Source organism: Oncorhynchus gorbuscha, linkage group LG18 (assembly GCF_021184085.1).
Source record: "Oncorhynchus gorbuscha isolate QuinsamMale2020 ecotype Even-year linkage group LG18, OgorEven_v1.0, whole genome shotgun sequence".
NCBI lineage: Eukaryota > Metazoa > Chordata > Actinopteri > Salmoniformes > Salmonidae > Oncorhynchus > Oncorhynchus gorbuscha.
In genome coordinates, this window is record NC_060190.1 from 6,337,780 (window position 1) to 6,343,714 (window position 5,935).

Consider the following 5,935-nt stretch of genomic DNA (forward strand, 5'->3'; position numbering starts at 1 on the left):
GGCCATAAAGATCATCAAGGACATCAACCACCCGAACCACTGCCCGTTCACCCCGCTATCATCCAGAAGGCGAGGTCAGTACAGGTGCATCAAAGCTGGGACCGAGAGACTGAAAAACAGCTTCTATCTCAAGGCCATCAGACTGTTAAATAGCCACCACTAACATTGAGTGGCTGCTGCCAACACACTGTCATTGACACTGACCCAACTCCAGCCATTTTAATAATGGGAATTGATGGGAAATGATGTAAATATATCACTAGCCACTTTAAACAATGCTACCTTATATAATGTTACTTACCCTACATTATTCATCTCATATACATATGTATATACTGTACTCTACAACATCGACTGCATCCTTATGTAACACATGTATCACTAGCCACTTTAACTATGCCACTTTGTTTACTTTGTCTACACACTCATCTCATATGTATATACTGTACTCGATACCATCTACTGTATGCTGCTCTGTACCATCACTCATTCATATATCCTTATGTACATGTTCCTTATCCCCTTACACTGTGTATAAGACAGTAGTTTTGGAATTGTTAGTTAGATTACTTGTTGGTTATCACTGCATTGTCGGAACTAGAAGCACAAGCATTTCGCTACACTCGCATTAACATCTGCTAACCATGTGTATGTGACAAATAAAATTTGATTTGATTTGATTTGATTAGTTGAATGTGTGTTACTCTCCTGTAGTTGGCTGTGTGTTACACTCCTGTAGTTGTCTGTGTGTTACTCTCCTGTAGTTGACTGTGTGTTACACTCCTGTAGTTGTCTGTGTGTTACACTCCTGTAGTTGTCTGTGTGTTACACTCCTGTAGTTGTCTGTGTGTTACTCTCCTGTAGTTGACTGTGTGTTACTCTCCTGTAGTTGGCTGTGTGTTACACTCCTGTAGTTGTCTGTGTGTTACACTGCTGTAGTTGTCTGTGTGTTACTCTCCTGTAGTTGACTGTGTTACTCTCCTGTAGTTGCCTGTGTTACTACACTCCTGTAGTTGACTGTGTTACTCTCCTGTAGTTGACTGTGTGTTACACTCCTGTAGTTGACTGTGTGTTACTCTCCTGTAGTTGACTGTGTGTTACTCTCCTGTAGTTAACTGTGTGTTACTCTCCTGTAGTTGACTGTGTGTTACTCTCCTGTAGTTGACTGTGTTACTTTCCTGTAGTTGACTGTGTGTTACTCTCCTGTAGTTGACTGTGTTACTCTCCTGTAGTTGACTGTGTGTTACTCTCCTGTAGTTGACTGTGTTACTTTCCTGTAGTTGACTGTGTGTTACTCTCCTGTAGTTGACTGTGTTACTCTCCTGTAGTTGACTGTGTGTTATACTCCTGTACTTGACTGTGTGTTACACTCCTGTGGTTGACTGTGTGTTATTCTCCTGTAGTTGACTGTGTGTTACTCTCCTGTAGTTGACTGTGTGTTATACTCCTGTACTTGACTGTGTTACACTCCTGTGGTTGACTGTGTGTTATTCTCCTGTAGTTGACTGTGTGTTATTCTCCTGTAGTTGACTGTGTGTTATTCTCCTGTAGTTGACTGTGTGTTATTCTCCTGTAGTTGACTGTGTGTTATTCTCCTATAGTTGACTGTGTGTTATTCTCCTGTAGTTGACTGTGTGTTATTCTCCTGTACTTGACTGTGTGTTACTCTCCTGTACTTGACTGTGTGTTACACTCCTGTAGTTGACTGTGTTACTCTCCTGTAGTTGACTGGGTGTTACACTCCTGTAGTTGACTGGGTGTTACACTCCTGTAGTTGACTGTGTGTTATTCTCCTGTAGTTGACTGTGTGTTATTATCCTGTAGTTGACTGTGTGTTATTCTCCTGTACTTGACTGTGTGTTACTCTCCTGTAGTTGACTGTGTGTTACTCTCCTGTAGTTGACTGTGTGTTATTCTCCTGTAGTTGACTGAGTATGTGTTTGGTTTTTCTGTCCTTGTGGGGACCAGAAGTCCTCAGAAGGATAATAACACAACGAGAATTCAGACATGTGGGGAAATGTGTCAGTCTCCTTCAAAAGGCTATTTTAGGCTTAGGGTTAGGGTTAGAATTAGGGTCAGTGTTGGGGTTAGGGTTTAGGGGTTAGGCTAAGGGTTGGATTTAGAGTTAGGGTCAGTGTTGGGGTGTGTGTGTGTGTATGTGTGTGTGTGTGTGTGTGTGAGTAAGTGAGTGAGTGAGTGTCTGAGTGTCTGAGTGAGTTAGTGAGTGTCTGAGTGAGTGTGCGAGTGAGTGAGTGAGTGTGCGAGTGAGTGAATGTGTGTGTGTGTGTGTGTGTGTGTGTGTGTGTGTGTGTGTGTGTGTGTGTGTGTGTGTGTGTGTGTGTGTGTGTGTGTGTGTGTGTGTGTGTGTGTGTGTGTGTGTGTGTGTGTGTGTGTGTGTGTGTGTGTGTGTGTGTGTGTCAGAGTGAGTGGGTTAGTGAGGGAGTGTGCGAGTGTGTGAGTGAATGAGTGAGTGTATGTGCATACCAGAGTGTGTGTGTGCATATGTGAGTGAGTGAGTGAGTGAGTGAGTGAGTGAGTGAGTGAGTGAGTGAGTGAGTGAGTGAGTGAGTGAGTGAGTGAGTGAGTGAGTGAGTGTCTGAGTGTCTGAGTGTCTGAGTTAGTGAGTTAGTGAGTGAGTGTGCGAGTGTGTGAGTGAGTGAGTGAATGTGTGTGTGTGTGAGTGAGTGAGTGTATGTGCATACCAGAGTGTGTGTGTGCATATGTGAGTGAGTGAGTGAGTGAGTGAGTGAGTGAGTGAGTGAGTGAGTGAGTGAGTGAGTGAGTGAGTGAGTGAGTGAGTGAGTGAGTGAGTGTGTGTGTGAGTGTGCGAGTGTGTGAGTGTGCGAGTGTGTGAGTAAGTGAGTGAGTTTGTGTGCATACCAGAGTGTGTGTTTGCATACGTCAGTGAGTGAGAGTCTGAGTCTGAGTGTCTGAATGTCTGCGTGAGTGAATGTGTGTGTGTGAGTGTCTGAGTGAGTGAATCAGTCAGTGAGGGAATAAGTGAGTGTGTGAGTGAGTGAGTGTGTGAGTGAGTGAGTGTGTGAGTGAGTGAGTGAGTGAGTGAGTGAGTGAGTGAGTGAGTGTGTGTGCATACCAGAGTATGTGTTTGCATACGTGAGTGAGTGAGAGTCTGAGTGTCTGAATGTGTGCTTGAGTGAATGTGTGCTTGAGTGAATGTGTGTGTGTGTGTGTGTGTGTGTGTGTGTGTGTGTGTGTGTGTGTGTGTGTGTGTGTGTGTGTGTGTGTGTGTGTGTGTGTGTGTGTGTGTGTGTGTGTGTGTGTGTGTGTGTGTGTGTGTGTGTGTGTGTGTGTGTGTGTGTGTGTGTGAGGGAGTGTCTGAGTAAGTGAATGAGTGAGTGAGGGAGTAAGTGAGTGTGTGAGTGTGTGAGTGTGTGAGTGTGTGAGTGAGTGTGTGAGTCTGTGAGTCTGTGAGTGTGTGAGTGAGTGACTGTGTGAGTGAGTGAGTGACTGTGTGAGTGAGTGATTGTATTGTTCCAGATGAACCAAGTGTACAACAGCCACGCTAATTACTGTCATCACTTTCAGTTCAGCAGGTTCATACACCCACCCACACCTGGTGACCTGTTTATTGAGCAATATCACTGTGAAGGAAGGTGTGTGTGTGTGTGTGTGTGTGTGTGTGTGTGTGTGTGTGTGTGTGTGTGTGTGTGTGTGTGTGTGTGTGTGTGTGTGTGTGTGTGTGTGTGTGTGTGTGTGTGTGTGTGTGTGTGTGTGTGTGTGTGTGTGTGTGTGTGTGTGTGTGTGTGTGTGTGTGTGTGCGCGGTGTGTGTGTACAGACAGTGTTGTAATGAACAATGCCACACCCTTCCATCCATTCTTTAAAGAGACATTTGATTGACACATCCTGGTACTTCCGCTCTGGGCGCAATACAGTGCAATTTGTAGGACTGTTTTACTAATAAAATGTTGGAATGCGTTTATGAGAATCTTTAACATGTAGCCTATCTATGACGTTACTGTTACTGAAACTCGAACTAATTGGCTCTAAATGTAAGTGATGCAGATATGTTGGCTTTGACTAAACCTTTTCTAGAAATGTATCGTCAAGTCCAGTCTAGTCACAGGAAGGGAATTGTTCTCCAATCTCCATACACAGTAGTTGTAGTCTCAGCACCCATAATCAAGACTTGTCACGAGAGAGTAGTTCTAACTCCCATGTTTCCTCCAGTAACGTGTAGAGATTTAAGTGCCACGAAACGCACCAGCTGTCAAGCTGTCTACATTAATTCACTAGACTAAGATCACATCCCAAATGACACACTGTTCCCTATATAGTGCACTACTTTTGACCAGGACCCATAGGGTTCTTGTCAAAAGTAGTGCACTATGTAGGAAATAGGCTGCCATTTTGGGACGCATCCCTAATAGTCTTCTCCGGAGGGTGACAGGTGACATGCTGCTTGATGCTGGATGTGCTTTTGACAGCCAGAGAGGCTGCGGGCTGCTTGCCGCCGTCATGCCCCAATGGGAGGTCACCCTACATCCCTACGAGGGTTGTTGTTGGGGGAGGATGGGGGATGGGGGCGGGGAGAGGAGATAGGAGACAGTTGCTACTGTCACCCCCCATCCCGTCACTCAGCCCTGATGTGACAAGGAGTGGGGAGGAAGGGGGGTAAGGACCCCGTTAGCCTTTCACCTCTCAACCCCTTACAGCAGTGCCCAGCCTTTTTCTCTCTCTCTCCCACAGCACAGCTTCTCAGCTGTTAGCAGAATTGACAGCTCAGTTCCATTTGTGTCCACAGTGTCTTTCTTCTCCCCATCAACGACCTCATTCCAATAGTTGCTATTCATAGAGACGTATGTAATACACCCTATAATATAATTCTTAAGTTCTAATGCTATGGTATTGCTCTTAGTGTGAACCACTAGGCTTTCACACATCTGGTTACAGGTTGTTGATATACTGTGTAGTGATGATACTGTAAGCCTATGTATGGAACTGTATACCCCAAAGTGGCATCTCTCCAGTCAGTGCCAATGTCAATCACCCTCAGACTATAACTCTACATCCTGATCTGGACTCTCCTCTTTCACCCAGTGTCTAAAACAACACCATTCAGGTTAGCTAGTTCCCCTCAGAAAATAACTGGAATAGAAGTCAACTTCCGAACTCATCTTCAGCTTGGCACATGTAGGCCTACCCCAGACTGTTTTCAACCTCGTCTAGTCGAAAACTTGTTCTGAACAGACTGGCCACCGTGGAAGGTTTGAGGCTTTAGCCCAGACATAAACACAGTGATGGAGAGTGGCTGTAAGAGCTACTGTAATATAAATCTACTCCTAAGCTTAGTATCCCCAGCTTGGCCCTGTTTTCAACCTCGTCTAGTCAAAAAGTTGTTTTGAACAGACTGGCCACCGTAGATGTCTGAAGACAGACGTAAACACAGACGGGTGAATGGCTGTAATAGCAGGAGAAAGAAGGGGCCTTGGTCACTGTCTACTGTCTACTGGAAAGCTTGTTTTCAACTGACCGGCCACCCTGGAGGTTCTGACTCCAGACGTAAACAGTGGTGGAGAGGGGCTGTTGTAGTACAGGAACTAACTAAGGGCCTTGGTTTGGCTTGATCAACATGTGTCTGCTGACTGATGGCATGGTCTTTGGCTCACTCAGGTGTAAACAGCTTTCAGAACCTCCCCTCTTGGCTGAGACTGTGTGTGGGTGTGTGTGTGTGGGTGTGGGTGTGTGTGCATGGAGGCTGGCTGAGTGTTCCTGTGTTCTCTCATTCCTCCCCTAGGCTATGGGAGTGGTGCTGTGACGATGGATTATCATGTACCTGCAATACGCGGTGCTGTAAATCTTAGGTGAGGGGAACAGGGGGAGTAGGAGGAGGGGGGAGGAGGGGTGGTTTTCAGCGCACTTGTCATTGCTGGTTTGTGTTGTAATGACCTAATGTCTAGAAATGGTTGTTTATTA